The sequence below is a fragment of the Artemia sp. Qi Xiang Cuo genome, chromosome 10 (genome assembly GCF_049724085.1).
Source record: "Artemia sp. Qi Xiang Cuo chromosome 10, ASM4972408v1, whole genome shotgun sequence".
NCBI classification, from domain to species: Eukaryota; Metazoa; Arthropoda; class Branchiopoda; order Anostraca; family Artemiidae; genus Artemia; species Artemia sp. Qi Xiang Cuo.
This window is the reverse complement of record NC_142803.1, coordinates 20,396,666-20,412,691: the sequence shown is the minus strand read 5'-3', so window position 1 is coordinate 20,412,691 and position 16,026 is coordinate 20,396,666. Positions and strand designations below refer to the sequence as shown.

Sequence of the window (16,026 nt, the reverse complement as noted above, 5' to 3'; positions counted from 1 at the left end):
AACCTTAACTGCAGCAGTGTTGTATATAGCACTAATCACTTTAATGTATTTGTCTGGTATACCATACAAGGATAAAACCTTTACTAAAGCTCTTCTATCAACAGAATCAAACGCTTGCTCATAATATATAAAATTGAGGACTAAAGGTGTTTGAAAAATCAGGCACTTCTCAATTATTAGCCTAAGAGTGAAAATTTGGTCAGCACATCCTCTAGCTTTTCTAAAACCGGACTGTTCTTCTCTTAAAACTTTGTCTACGGCATCTCTCAGTCTAAAAAGTATCATATTACTAAGTAATTTACTACCTACAGAGACCAGACTAATACCTCGGTAATTACCGCACTCTCTCTTATCACCTTTCTTATAAAGTGGCTTAATTAAGGTTTTCCTAAAATGGTTGGGTACTTCCCCCTTTTCAAAAATCATATTCATAATCTTCAGTAACTTATTTCTAACCTCAGAGCCACCATATTTAAGAAACTCATTTACCACCCTATCAGCACCTGGAGCCTTATGATTTCTTAATCTTCACAAAACAAATCTTCCTTCACATCCAAGGTATCACAAACTTTTTCATTTTCCTCTATATCCTTTCCTGCAACCCTATCTCGGTTAAGCCAATTCTCAAAATGTTCGGCCCATCTCTCTTTAGTATTTTCTTTATCGCTAATTGCGGCCACATTCCTATCTTTAACTGGGACAAGTCCGGATTGATTACTCCCTCCCAATTTATTAACATGCCAGTACAATACTTTACTATTATGCCGTCTAGCTGCATCTTCCAGATCCTTGGCAATTTTATCCATGGCCTCCACTTCACACCTCCTTAGTTCATATTTTATGGCTTTCTCCACTTTCTTAACATTCACTTTTGTTTTTATATGATCTATAACTCAGATAATTCTTGTACAAGTCCTTTCCCCTTTCTATTAAACATAAAGCCTTTTCACTAATATTCTTAGCTGCAGTTCTAGCTTTCTTCCCTAAGACACCTTCAGCAACTTCACATATTTATTTTTCTAAAATTATTCCAACCATCTTCCACATTACCAAATTTTAAACTCTGAAGTTTAGTATTCAACTGTTCCTGGAAAGTTGCTCTCAAATTCTCATCCTGCAGTCTACCAACATCATAACTTCCCGGGAGGTAGTTACCCTTCCGATATTTCAGCTTTAAATTAAAACTTGACACTGCTAGATGGTGATCTTTACTTTTAACATCAATAACGGCACTCCTATATACCCTAGCATCTTGTATTGATCCTGCCAGTCTTCGGTTTACTATAACATAATCAATAGGGTTTTCTGGCTTACCATCACGTCAATACCATGTTAACTTATCAGCCATTTTATGACCAAACACCGCTTTGGTTATAACTAGATTGTTATATCTACAAAATTACAAAAGTCTGTATCCATTACTGTTTTCTTTTCCTACACCAAATTTACCTAGGTTAGGATACCATCTATCCCTATTTCTACCGACCTGTGCGTTAAAATCTTCCAGTAATAACATCCATTAAGATTCCAGTAAGAGCTTTAAGTTCCTAACTAAAAGCTCTTTTGAACTAGGTTGGGTTGAAAAAGTCTGGATGGTCCTGATGGTTTGGGAGGTGCGGTCCCCCCATCAGGTTAGTCTAGTCTTCCATCCCTATTTAAACATAGGAGAAATCCTACTGCGGTTTCCTCATCGTGGTAGTCAGGTGGAAACGGCCGGAATTGCCTATCCCAATTCTTGTTAGGCCAAACCGCAGAGGATGCCATCAGGGAGTGGAGACCTTCATAGTTAAATATATTTCCACGAAACGTCCAAATGCAAGTAAATATAAAGAGTCCAACCCATACTACGGCATCCCCGCAAGCGATGTGTTGAAGGTTCCATCGGTGCCTTCTCCGAAAAATTTGCAGGCACAAACTACGGCATTCCCGGCAAGCGATGCGTTGAAGGTTTCATCAGCGCCTTCTCCGAAAAATTGGCAAGGTGAGGTACTACTTCGGAAACACACACAACCCCTCAGTGTAGGGTACTGGAACGTCTGCTCAATGAAATGCCTAATGACCCAGTCGTTTATCGCTGGGGAATTGTTGCGTTACAACGTAGACATAATGTGCGTTTCAAAAACTCGAATCAACGGCATTGTGGAAGGCTCAGGTTCTAAGGGATGGAATCTGGAAGGCCATGACAGAGGATGGAGTACCAGGCAAGATAGTCAGACTTATTCAAGGATACTATCAGCATACGTGAGCCCAAATCCAGATCGGCGGAAAACTCTCATCGATGGTCCAAATTTATTTTGGTTTCTGAAGGGATGTATATTGTGTCCCGTCTTATTTAATTTTGTGATCGAATGGATTATGACCAGAGCAATGACGACCTTTTCAGGCGTTGAAGTAAGTCCCAATTTCGTGATAATCGATCTTGACTACGCCGACGATATTTGCTTGTTAGCTGAATCTCGTTCAGAAGCCCAATCTATGCTATCGAAGGTAGCTGACGAATCCTCTCTGGTCGGCCTGAAAATAGGCTCCCTGAAGACGCAAGTCATGGCGTCCGGTATATCATCTCAAGACCCCGCAATTTTACTAGAACAGTCGCCTATAGACGAGATACATGAATTTAAGTACCTAGGATCTCTGGTAGACCCAATAGGAGGATGCACATCAGAAATACAGTCAAGAATTGCTTCAGCAACTGGAGTCTTCACCCAGCTAAATCACTCTCTATGAAACCAAAAAAATGTTTGTCCGAAGACAAGAATAAGGATTTACCAGGCCCTTGTTCGGTCTGTCTTACTATACGACAGTGAGACATGGAGTATAAAAGCAACCGACATTCAAGCACTCAACGTATTTGACCATTCATGTTTAAGGAGAATCATTGGCACTAAACTCCATGATCGTGTCAGCAATGTCGGGCTCCGCAAAATCTGCTATCAACGTTCTGATTTGGCCACCATAATTAAACAAAGAAGACTCTGATGGTTCGGCCATACACTTCGCCGCCCATACCACACCTTTGTCAATAAAGCCCTCAGATGTAAACCTCTTTCGGGATGTAAAAAGCGACAAGGGGGTCAAAAGAAAACGTGGCTCGTCTGCATCAAGGCTGACCTATACCCAATCGGTGGCTTCAACAAGTATGGACGAAGATGGGAAAAGTCTTGGCTCGATTTGATTGAACCACTCGCAAACGACCGAGACTCTTGGCTTACTACAATGACGAAGCTACTGGACGCCAGGGAGAGTGGAGATGCTTTAGTCCTGCTACAAAGGAAAGGCAAAGGAGGAGTAATAACATCATATTTCTACCTGGACCCTGTCTTTTTGCTCCTATAACTGTAAGTAAATTTTATCTGAGTCACTAGTATCTCCGTCAGTCGGTTCTACAGGGGCGTATATTACTATAACTGATACCCTGAACTTCTTAGTAATAATATGAGCAATTAGTATCCTATTATTAATACCTTACCAGCCTAAAAAAGACTTAGCAGCTTCCTTATTCATCACGAGGCCTACTCCCTGTCTATTTACCCCATCCTTCCTGCCTGAGTAAACAAATTCTGTATCACCTAATTCCTTGCCTCCTACCCCTGGGATATGAGTTTCTGAAGCTCCTAATAAATTTAGTTCGAATCGTTTGAATTCGTCTGTCAAAATGTCGATACGATAGTCATTTTTTAACGTCGTAACATTCCAAGTTCCAATTTTCATGTTCTTTAAATCATTGAAATTATTTTGGCCTCAGGAAAAGCAATGATCCCGGAAACCAGTGCAGGACGGGGATCACACATCTTCTCAAGTCTACACCGAAGTGCTTAAGCCGGCTTAGAGCTGGACAGCAAGAAGTCCCTGGGACCTCCATGAATGGGGTCTTTGTGCAATCCTGGGCCCATCTTGGTCACAACTTGGTTTTCAGCACTTGGCAATGTTTTTCAGAAATGAGGTTTTCAGAAATATGAAATCCTACAAAAAAAACTTGAAACATTTGGAGTTGAAATAGACATCTCAGAATTTGCCACACAAGAAAAAAGATAATTTTCGAGGACTAAGGGCCCATGGGGAGCAGGCCCGGGCTTGTTGGCCATAAGTCAGCTCCTTAGTTCGCAAGTCTGTAAATAAATCCTATCACTACTATTAACAATGTATTACCGCCTGAGGCCACTACAATCGTGGAAGCTCCTTCTTTGACCCAGTTTGTTCAAAGTTCTATCCTTTTATCCCTCTCATGAAGTTTCATTTTCCTTAAATCCTTTTTAGAATCTCTTCCCGCCCCTTTCGAGGACATCCTGCTTTTCCTTTGGCCCCAAATTGATGGCATAAAATGACACTTTTTGAAAATACGTCATCCTAAGCTTCTTAGCGTTTCTTTCGTTATAGCCCTATAAAGTGAGGCTTGTTGTTTGATATGCGGTCAAGCAAACGTGTACCTAAAACTTTTTTAGATGATTTCTCTGGTAAAGATTCAACTATTCCCCTCAACCTTTCGAAGGGCTTAGGTTTCAGAGCCATGATTAGCGACTGTCGTTACCATGGCTTCCAGTGCTCTAACCTTAGTTTAAGATTTATCTTTCTATTCTTCAAAAGTTTTTCAGCTGCAAAAAAAAAAAATATTCTATACCTTTTTTATTCTACTTTTTATATCTTTTATCTATTCACCATCGTTGCTAATAATGCTACCCCGGTCAGTGGTGGATCCAGGGGGACGAGGGAGCGTCCCCCACTAGCGTAGTCTAGAGTGGTTTAATTTACTTAATTAACTCAAGTTTGCGTTAATTAAACTTACTCCTAACGCAAGTTTATCGGATCAACCTATTTTGCACCCCTCCCCCCAATTTTTTTTTATCGAATCAACCTATTTTGCCCCCCCCTCCCCTAAAAAAATCCTGGATCTGCCCCTGACCCCGGTAAGTGAAGCTATTCGCTTGGTCGAGTTTCTCGCTTTCACTACCTCTTCATCCTTGCTTATCTCTATTTTTAGTGACATGGTCTGTCCAAAAAATCATTTGTTTGGTTAATATTTTTATTTAGAACACAAGAATCATCTGCATACTCTGAGTCAAAACAGTTTTATCTTACCATTTGATATTGAGCGTGTTCCCGGTCCGACGAAAAGTTAATAATATTTAATAAAAATTTAATATTTCATCGCAGGTGAGAGCAAATTAACAGTTAGAGCGATCAAAAATTACATCAGTAATAAACTTTGTAATAAATTTTTGTGAACACAGTTAACTAGCGTATTTACTAAATTAAATTCTGCATATTCATCACCAACATTGATAAAGTAGAGACAAATGACCAATGTAATAATAAATAATGAGTATTAAGGGATCAAAACTCATATTTTTCATATTTTACTCATTGCTCATTAAAATTACTCGTGTTTTAATAATAAATTACAATGCATATTAGGGCATTAGTTAATAAACTGTTTCAGGTTGGCAGTTGATTCGTATTAAATTTGAAGTAAATACGAATTAAATTGCAATTTCCACCTGGAACACACTCATTGTGTTCCCCCATAGCCTTTAATGTGTTCTTTATAACGATGTCCATGAAAATAATTTATACAAAGAAAGGTAAGATACGACCGTGCTTAACCCCTGATTCCGCACTGAACCAGCTACTAACCTCACTTCTAATCATAATCACAGCGATATTTTTCCCATACCTAGCTATATCACTAATCACTTAATTTATGTATCTAGTATATTATACAGGGTAGGACCTTCGCCGAAGCTTTTCTATCTCTGAATCAACTCCTTGGTCATAGTCTATAAATTTCAGGACTCTTCTCAATTATTAATCTAAGCATGAAAATTGGGTTAAAACACAGTAAGTCTTTCTTCAGGGGAGAGGGGTACAAGGAACCTTAAAAAATGCATTCTTAGCCTAATACTTTTATGAGAGGTTGTTTAAATCAGTCTGAAAAGAATAGGAATTTACCCCTTCATCTGAAGGAATGTATTTAAACTAAGGATTTAAAAAAAGTATAGTTTTAGAAGGTGTGGAGAGGTAAATTTTACATCACGAAAGCCTATCGTATTGGAATCGGTCTTGGGCCCATATAGCATACCATAAAAATAATATAATGTATAACCCCGCTTTCTATAAGCTTATTACAAATGATTTTCGGCGTTCAATTGATAATTACGAATATTTTATTGTGTTCTAAAGCACTCATGCAAACCATTTGAAAATCATTTTTGCTTATTTTGCTTCAGAGCTCAAAGATCGGCATTTTGTCTTATAGAGGTTCTTGGAATATTTAGCCTTAAATGAATGACTGAACCTTAAATGTTTTTTGTCGTTATTTGAAGTTCGTTATCGTTATTTGAAGTTCACGAATAAGCCATACCTAATTGGAATTTGAATACTGGCTACAGAATGTAGAATACATATATAATTTTTTTATTTATTTTACAAATGACGTGAATCGATTAAGTTCTGTTCAAGGCACAAGGTCAATTAGCTTTTCATTCTTGCGCACCGCAGTACTTCTATCAGCAGAGAGGGAAATCACAACAGTTTGCTATTCCCGTCACCTAGCACCAGAATGCCATTTATCTCCATGTTGCAAAACATTCGAGTCCGGGCGTGAATCGGAACCCCGTTCTGTCTGAACCAAAATTAAATAACCGTAACAGAAGTAGGAAAGTCGAGCACATCTAATCAGCCTAGACCCCTCACGTTTTTTCATGCAAACGTTTTCTTCCTGCCGAATCACCTATCTTTTGTACGAAGAAATCAGCCGGAAGAAAACGGACACCGGGGTCTAGCCTGATTTGAGACTAGCATTGCTCGTATGGCAGTTTCTAACTTCTATTACGGTTATGTACTTCGGGTCAGAACCTAGCTGCACTACGGGTTCACACAGATGCGATCTCACGGTTTTTGCATTTACTCTCGGTTTCTCCCTAATGACGGAATATTCTACCTTTTGCTGGTTTGCGAGATAAGTCGACGTATTCCAGCGCATTTGACGAATTATGATATAAAAAAAATGGAAACCGTGCACTTCAGCGTTGCATCTTCTTCTTCTTCTATTTCACAGCAGGCGGGCTTTTCAGTTGATACTATTTAGCCCTTTTCCTTTTACTTCACTCTGTGGGCTACAGAGCTACTGGCTTGGTTGTCTCTTATTTATTAGATATTCTCAAATATCTTTCAGTAAATCTTTCGACTCAAGAAGTTCTAATATAAGATGATAGATATCGATTCCTGTACTCTGTTGGTATGTATAGTCGGATAGGCTCTCGGCTAATAGTGGCACTTTGTGGTGTTTGAAGCACTGTAACACTTTACAATGCAAGGTATGCTGTGCAGACGTCAGCATATTACATTTAAATAGGCAGTGGTCAATTGTTTCATTATTCAAAATATAATACCTGCAAAGAGGGGACAGGGGAACTGAACCATTTGAATTAGGAAACTGATACGAGAATACAAAAAAGTTTAGTCCATTTGTTCCAGAACGAATTCTATGATAAATTTTAGAAAAGTACTTATTGGGAAAGGGGGAAAGAGTAGGATTTTTCTTATTAAACATAATATCTGATAGTCTCCATCGGTAAATATCTCTAATGGGGATTGGTCTCGCACTTGGCTGGTCAATATTTATAGCATTTTTTGCTCTTTCATCATTCTGATGATTACCCCTTATACCGGAGTGGCTAGGAATATACTGAAGATAAGTTCTTATGCCACTTAAAGCAAGATTATCAATAATACTAAGACAATGATAAGTGTCAATATCCAGCTTATACTTAGGAGCTGAAGACAGCAACTCAAGGCTTGATAAAGAGTCAGAATAAACTATAATATTATTTGAATTAGCAATCAAGGGTTTATTTTCCATAAGGTGTTCTAATGCCATGATTATGGCATTTAACTCTGCAGACATTATAGATACATTATTATACAATCTCTCACCCATTGCAATTTTCAGGTGAGGAAGGAAGGCACCACTTGCTACCTTCTCATTCATTTTGGACCCATCAAAAAATATTTGGAAATAGTTTTTATAAGTAATTGTATTAAGTTCAGCAAATTTTGTCTGGACAATGGGGGTTAAATCTTTAGTCCACTTTGAGAAATCAGTATTTATTATGGGGATTGACCAATGGAGGGGATTTGGGGGAAAATAGGTGCAATAGACTTTGCGGGTACAAGGAACTTCTTCTGAATATTGGCATACTCATCTGCAATACCTCCATGCATGGCTGGATTTTTTAACCAATTCTGTAGGGTGTGTGAGCTATTTGACTCAATTTTTGCAAGATTTTTTATCAAGAGAATACTACACATCTCTCTGATTGTCTTTAATACACTCTCTATAAGCAGAAACTTGGTGCTTGTGGGTTTCCTAAGACCAAATATGAGACGTATTATGTCGTTTTGTATTGTTTCAATTTTTTGCATCTGGGTGTTTGCACATGCACCATAGACGATGAGCCCGTATTCAATACGGGGTCTTATATGTGATTTATAAAACTTGAGTAAGGTTTTCTCCTTACAGCCCCAGGGTGTACAAAGAAGTCTTTTTAGTATAATTATTTTTCTATATCATTTTTTTATTGTGTTTGAAATGTGGAGGTGGAAATTAAGTTTTTGGTCAAGCATGAGACATAGGTAATTAATATGATTATCTTCTGGAATAGTTGTTCCATTTAGATATAATATTACATTAACATGAATTGGAAAAGTGACTTTTGCAGCTTTGACTGTGCAATATCAAAGGTGTAGCCAGATGACCATAGTACCAAATCATTAGCATATTGTATATTCGTGTGGGGGAGGTTCATGCCCCAGATATATAGAGCAAAGAGGAGGCAGCTGAGGACTGCTCCCTGAGGAAGGCCTTTGATTATTGTCTTATGGGGTGAAGAGGCTGAACCTACAATGAAACTTCGCAATTCTATGAAAGAATTTATAAAAGATACTAGCTTGGGGGGTAGTCCAAGGTTTGCAAGTTTAATTAAAAGGATTTGGTGGTTCACAATGTCATATGCCCTTTCAAAATCTAGGAAAGCTGCAACTAGGACATTATTTTTTTAGAACGATTCATTTATTGCATTTCTTAACAATATGAAAGCATCTGTTGAGGAATGGTGTTTCCTGAAACCAGTTTGAGCGTGAGGGATAATATTATTTTTTTCAACAAACCAGAGGAGTCGGTAATAAATCATTTCCTCCATTATTTTCCCCATCACAGGAGTAATCATTATGGGCCTATAGGACTCAGGGTTATTTTTGGGTTTATTTTTCTTTAGGATTGGTAAGAGGGACGAACATTTCCAGATATTGGGGAACATAGATGAAGCCCAAGCATGATTATAACAATTTAGAAGTTCCTGTTTGTATGGAAGGGTGAGATTATTTATCCATGTAGGGTGTATATTGGCATAGATACCGCTAGTCTTGGTCCTAATATGATGTATTGCATTGTTCATTTCCTGGATTGAAAATGGGCTGGTTATATACTCGGATCCTGGGCGAGGTTGCAAACTTGGGTTCATAGGAATTTGGGGTATTTTGCAACAATTGTTTGATGTTAACTTGTTAACAAAAAGAGTGGCAAATAGCTTAGCTTTTTCATTATCATTGTCATAATAGGTATTATTATGTATAAGCTCATACAGGAGTGGGTTGGGGGAAGATTTTTTCCCACAGATGTGGCTTATGACTTTATGTATAATTGGCTCATGTGTTTCTCTGGAGAGATTATTTGCAAAATTGTTCCAGTAGTTATATTTAGCATTTATTATGGTCTTTTTTGGATTAGATTCTGCTTGTAATTTTTTTAAATATGTAGTAGGTGATGGTTTATTTAAGAATATTCTCCTAGCTGCCTTTTTGTTTTCCATTTATTTTGGCACTCATTTCTCCTCCATGCTTTGGGAATATGTTTAGGGAAGATTTTCCTGGGTGTTGTCCTGAGGATAGCATTAATAGCTGTATTTATTAGTAAAAATGCCAAAACTTCAGCATGTGTGTCAGCTGTTGTGTTTGAAATGCATGAATTTTGGGTGAAACTTGTAACTTCATCATTTAGCTTATTTTGGAACATAGACCAATTGGCTTTAGTGTTGATATCTTTAGAGGTATGTAACAGGGTTTCAGCAGGTTCGTTTAGGGAACAAACTATGGCAAAGTGGTCAGTACATAGACTATCAATTTTATTTATATAAATTTTATTCAAAATATTTAAAGACACAATTTGTAGGTCAATTGTAGAAAAACTGCCACTTTTGGGGTTGAAATATGTATTCAGATTTGGAGGGGTAGCAACAGCTAATTCATTATTATTTGAAGTCATACGTTCAATGAACTTACCAGCTTTATTTGCTGGTTTATTCCCCCACAAAAGGCTGTGGGCATTAAAGTCTCCACAAATAATAATATTTTTCAACATATTAGAATTATTTATATAGCTGAAGAAATCCATGGCATCTGTAATTTGGCCATTAGGGTTATAAAAGCTTATTGTGTAAGTTTTTGTATTATTCAGCCAAACACTGATACCAATTGCATCAACCTCATTTACAAAATCTGGAAAGTTGATGCCACAGAATTTTATATTATTATTAACTATTAAGGCTACTCTACCTCCTTTTCTCTCTGATGATCTATCCTTTTTCAGGGTAGTTTATCCCAGAGACTTAATTTGTTGATTTTGGGTTAAATGAGTTTACTGGAGGCAAGCAATATTCATGGAATTATTATTCATAAAAGATATTAGATCATTAAACTTATTTTCTGTAAGTGATTTTACGTTCCACTGGAGTATTGAGGTGTGTTGTGTTATTGTTTTATTTTTCATATGACTGTGTATCAATGTTCAGCTTTTTTAATAGTAGAGTAAGATCTTTTTTTGCTTGAATGAGCACATGATTAGGGATGTAGATTTTTGCCAATTCAGCAATGATTTTTGTTTTCTGTTGTTGTTGTATATTCATGGCCTGAACTGCATTGCAGTTTAGAATGAATAAGCATATATTTAGGGTTTGCATGTTTGGCTGTGCATCCAGTTTTTCAGTTAAGGGATTAATTCCTGGTACTGTTTCTTATTTGTTTCTTGTTGGGAGGGGGTGCCAGGCCGACCTCATCTCACTAGGCAAGGAGGCTTGTTGGCTTGGTGATTCTTTCACCAAGATTTACTTGATGCATTGGGAGTGTTTGACTTGGGAGTTTTATTTGATTTCAATATAGGTTTTGTTTGGTGTGATTGGGCAGCATTTGCTTCCATAGCTGCAAAAGGGTATGGAATGGCCTTCTCTGTTGCTATTTGGAGTGTTAGTGCTCTTTTCTTATATGCAGGGCATTGTGATTTATTGGTAGATTCATATGGGCCTTTACAATTGATACATGTAGGCTGAGTGTTGTTGCAAGTTGTCAACTCCTTAGAATGGGAGCCTTTACAATTACTACAGGCTAGGAGAATTCCATTGCATTTATTTGTTGTGTGTCCCAGTTTCAGACACTTCTGACACTGGATAGGCTTTGGCTTGTTTTCCTTGTGCCGTTTGATTTGCCCAAATAGGAACAACTTTTCTGGGATATTAATTTTTTCCTTCAGTGTAAATAGGAAATATCTACTTGTTTCTAATCCATTAGAGTTGGGTTTACCCAGTTGAGTGACATCTTCTACAGGTATTGTGTTGCCAGCCCTATCTGAGAGCCCTTTTTTTAACTCCTGAATTAGTATTTCTAGGGGAACATTATATACTACTATTTTTGCTGGGGATTGTTTTGGGTTCCATTTAGATGAGTTAATTGGGGTATTCTGAAGAGATTTTAGATTAAGTATTATATCAGCTGATTTCTGATCTTGGACAGCTATTAGCAAAGATCCATCACGGTGAAAGTTAAGAGAAAACATTGATTTTAACATTTTGAAAATTGCAACCCTTATTGTATTAATCTTTGTTATTTCAAAGGGGGTATTTGGAGGAATTTTGAGGTAAATTCCCAAGTTTTGGGAAGGATAATCTTGGAAAGGAGGAGGGGAAATACTTTTGATTGGGGATGTTTTTTTCCTTTTTTTGGAGCTCCTAGAAAGGACCTCTTGAAAGCCATTATCATCTATAGTGACATTTGCTCCAACACTGATCATTGTGCTATTCTCAGAGTTTGAGTTTTCATGTGAGCTCTGAAACAGGGAGCTTGACCAGTCAGGAAGGGGTAAAAATGGATCTATATCATTAGTTTTTGGGGTGGGATCTAGAGGTACTTTTTTTTAGGGGGAGTTATTTGCATTGCCTGTATGAATAGGCTTTAAGCTAAACAGGAACGGATAATAATATGATTCCAGACCGTCTGCACTCTACAGTGGGAAAAATTTCCACAAAAGAAACACCACAGTATGGCCCTGAGGAGGATTTTGAGCACGAAAGGTTCCGTACAGCTACTGATTAATCGAGACAATAATTCACAAGAAACTTATTTTTAAAATTTCTTGAAGTGTTGCTGTTGCTGGTGTTGACCAAAAATTTTTCGTATCTTTTGCAACAATGACAAACATGGATTTTTTTCTTACCCTTGCCATGGATTTTTTCTTAAGCCGACGGTATCCCTGATTTGCAGAGGTAGAAAAAAAATTAAAAGGATAAAAAGATTAATTTATTAATCTTTTAATTAAATTAAATTTTAGTGATTAATTAAATTTTTCATAAATTCCTAGACAAGATGTGTGGCAAATTCTCCACACAGAACCCTTTCCATTACCAGCTAGCTCTAAATGGTCAGCAGCTCGAAACCAACAAAGAAAAAGCTGAATTTTTGGTAGATTTTTTTGAGAAGAAATTCAAAAACCGCTCATAATTCACCTCAGATCAGCATAACACCCCATTTTGACTTGCCTGGGTCCCAGTATCTACTCCAAAATTTTTCCAATGATTGAGGTGAATAAAGCAATCAATTCAATTAAACCCAAAACATCTTGTAGCCACGACCAGATCCATCCATCTTTGCTCCAACACCTTCCAATAGACTTAAAAAAAAGCACTCTTATCTCTCTTCAACAACGCCGGGAGTAATTCCTTCTTCCCATCCACTTGGAAAACATCACTCATCATCCTTATATTAAAACAAAATAAACCCAAAGAGGACCCCAACTCCTTCAGACCCATTATGATTACCACAGTTCTGGGAAAATTATACGAGAAGATAATTCATTCTCAATTGTATTGATTTGCTGTCTAACCACCTCATTCCACATAGCCTAGGCTACCCAAACAATCTTTAGGAAATACCATTCTTCCATTGTTACATTTGTTTGCTTAACCAATGCCATATCTGAGTATCTGAAATATAGCCAAATCCTAGTTGCAGCCTTTTTGGACTTCCAAAATGCATATGATACTATCCAACATCCACTCCTAGTGCAAAAATTATCAAAAAGGGTTTTCCAATATCTGTAGTGAATTTCTTTAAAAGTTATCTTTCAAAGCCATCAATAGATGGCATTATTGTTGTACCAGATTAGATTGTAGTGAAAACAGTTAGTAATTTAGGTAAAGTGACTTTGTTTCGAAATACAGATAGAACAGTTTATTTTGAGCCCAAAACGACTCCTTTGGGAAGCCAGAAATCCAGCAGTGTCGATAAAATTCTATTAAGAAGATATTTGCTGCCACCTATATCCAGCAGTTCAGTAAGTGGGATAGAAAGCGCTCAAGCTCGTCAGTAATGAATTGTCTTTTGACTGAGTAAGACCTGTTACGCGACAGCCGCTTATGTATTTATCCAGTGGCGGTTACAAGTTTATTCCGACCATAAACCATTCTGAATTGTGATTCTGATTTCTGATTTTTGATCGAGTGTTCAAATTATATTTATTCGTATCAATTTGGAACATTTAACCCGAAAAGGAATTGCTGTTGACCTATTGGCCTAAATTTCGAGTTGCTCCGTGGATAAATATTTGTTGCCTGGAGAAGTAAGCCGTTTCTTGTCTAATTATTTCTAAGATGGGACGTCGGCGTAAAGTCCAGCGTGCTGGAACTGGAGCAGTTTTAGATGTTTCGGCCACTTCTAGCGAGGAGTCCCAGTCACCATTGTTAAAGTTGTCGGAAGATTTTGTTATGATGCTGGCAATCGTGAAAGAAAACGGATCTAAGTTAGACTCTATTGATGGACGTATGAGATCTCTGGAACAAAGGGTTATATCGGTGGAAAAAGCGCAGCTTGAGTTTCACGCATCGGTTACGGAAGTTCAAGCCCGTGTAGTATCAGTTGAAAGCGAAACTGATAGCCTAAAAAATCAGATAAGCGTTATCACGAGTGAAGCGATGGCACTGAAGAAAAACAATATTGATCTGGCAAGTCGGTTAATGATGTGTGAATACCAGGTATCTGACAGTAACATTATTGTTTGGAATTTGCCTTGTGACAGTAAGGAGGACGCTAGTCAAGCGTTTAAGCAAGTATGTCTGTCTGGGCTTGAAGTAAGTGAAGTTCCCAAGTTTACAGTGCTACAAAACATGAAAGACCAGAAATTTTTCAAAGTTAAAGTTTTTTCGCGGGAAAAGAAAATTGATTTACTAAAAGTTAGCAAGAATTTGAAAGGGAAATCTGTGAGGAATCTGAAAGAGATTTATATCAGGGATGATGCCCCTCTTTCTGTCCGGGAGGCACGAAACAGACTTTTTGAGAAGAAGGCTAAGCTAAAGGATATAGGTATTTCTGCTTGGGTGTCTAAAACTGTTCCACCTTTTCTTTATTTTGATTGTCCTAATGGTTCGCGAGTAAAATTCTGCCCTAGTGATATAATCCCGGAGCTTAGTTAACCGCGCAGTGATAGCAATGCGCATCAGCGTAGTCAAGCGAGGGGAAGAGGTTTACGCGGTGGTGGAGGTAGAGAAGGAGTTTAATATAGGTCCCTATTTGATAATATGGTAATCTTGTGAACGGTTGGTTTGTAATCGTGTGAGTATTGTTTAGTGTCAGTTATGAAAAATAAAATAAGCGGTTGTTGCGTTTATTATTAACTTCATTAACTTATTCATTTTTTGTGTGCTATGATGTATTCATTGTTTTTGTTATTTATATCCCCTATGTTGGCGATTCGTTTTGTGTTATTATTTTTTTTTCCATGTTTTCTTATCTTTTGTTTTCTTTCAGGATTTGTTGGTCTGGATTTTCTCGGTTCTTGGTCGTTTCACTCATGGTATGGTAAGGTTACTATTTTTCACATTCCAAAATTCCGGTTTCCGGATTGATTATTTTGAATGTCAAGTTTAGGTGGGGAACGGCTGGGTTTTTTTGAGAGTGCTTCGATGAAATTACATGATTTGGGGGGAGGGGTACTTCACAGAGATTTTGATGTGGGTGAATTTCATGAGGTTAATCCTGATTCCCGTTATAAGTTTCTGTGTGATTTGAGTTCTAATAGTTGTCAAAGTGAATTTAATATTTTTTATTTAAATTGTCAAGGGATTGGAAGTTCATACCAATTTCTGAATGAGTTATGTCTGCAATCAACCCCTCATGTTTTAGCTTTAACTGAGACTTGGTTAAAGAACCATAGTTCTTCTCTGTTAGAGATTGGTAATTATAAGCTGTATATTAAAAATAGAGAGATGCATCAACATGGCGGTTTAGCAATGTACGTGCGTAATGATTTTGAGGTTAAGGTGAGAGATGATATAAGAGTTAAACGAGAAATGGTGTTTGAAAGTATGGTGCTAGAATTGCAGTGTCTTAATTTTAAGTGTTTTATGATCGTCGTTTATAGACCCCCATCGTGTAATATAGATGAGTTTAGCTCACTTTTAGAAGAGCAATTGGATAAGTTACCAATTTCAACTAGACCGTGTTTTATTTGTGTTTATTTTAATTTGGATTTAAGAATAGTGAATAGTAACCTTAGGGAGTATCTAAACACCATGCCAGGTTATGGACTACAGCCTTCTATTAAAATATGTACAAGAGTGAGCCATGATTCTGCTACGTTGATTGATAACGTTTCCTTAAATACTGGATATAGTAGTGCGAGTGTTATTGTAAACGATGTTTCGGATCATT

At 37.4% G+C, this 16,026-nt stretch overlaps 1 protein-coding gene across 2 annotated transcripts in view; it reads left to right on the top strand.

Annotated features, from left to right (window-relative positions):
* The window catches only part of Fibp (acidic fibroblast growth factor intracellular-binding protein), a 76,650-nt gene that overhangs the window by 30,062 nt on the left and 30,562 nt on the right, over nt 1-16,026 (top strand). Inside the window, exon 1 of one of the 2 annotated variants that reach the window (XM_089096153.1) lies at nt 15,158-15,174. The exons of the other annotated variant lie outside the window; for it this stretch is intronic. The gene's annotated coding sequence lies outside the window, so the exon portion shown is untranslated. Of the gene's footprint in view, nt 1-15,157; nt 15,175-16,026 lie in introns of those variants that run through there. 2 annotated transcript variants of the gene reach the window in all.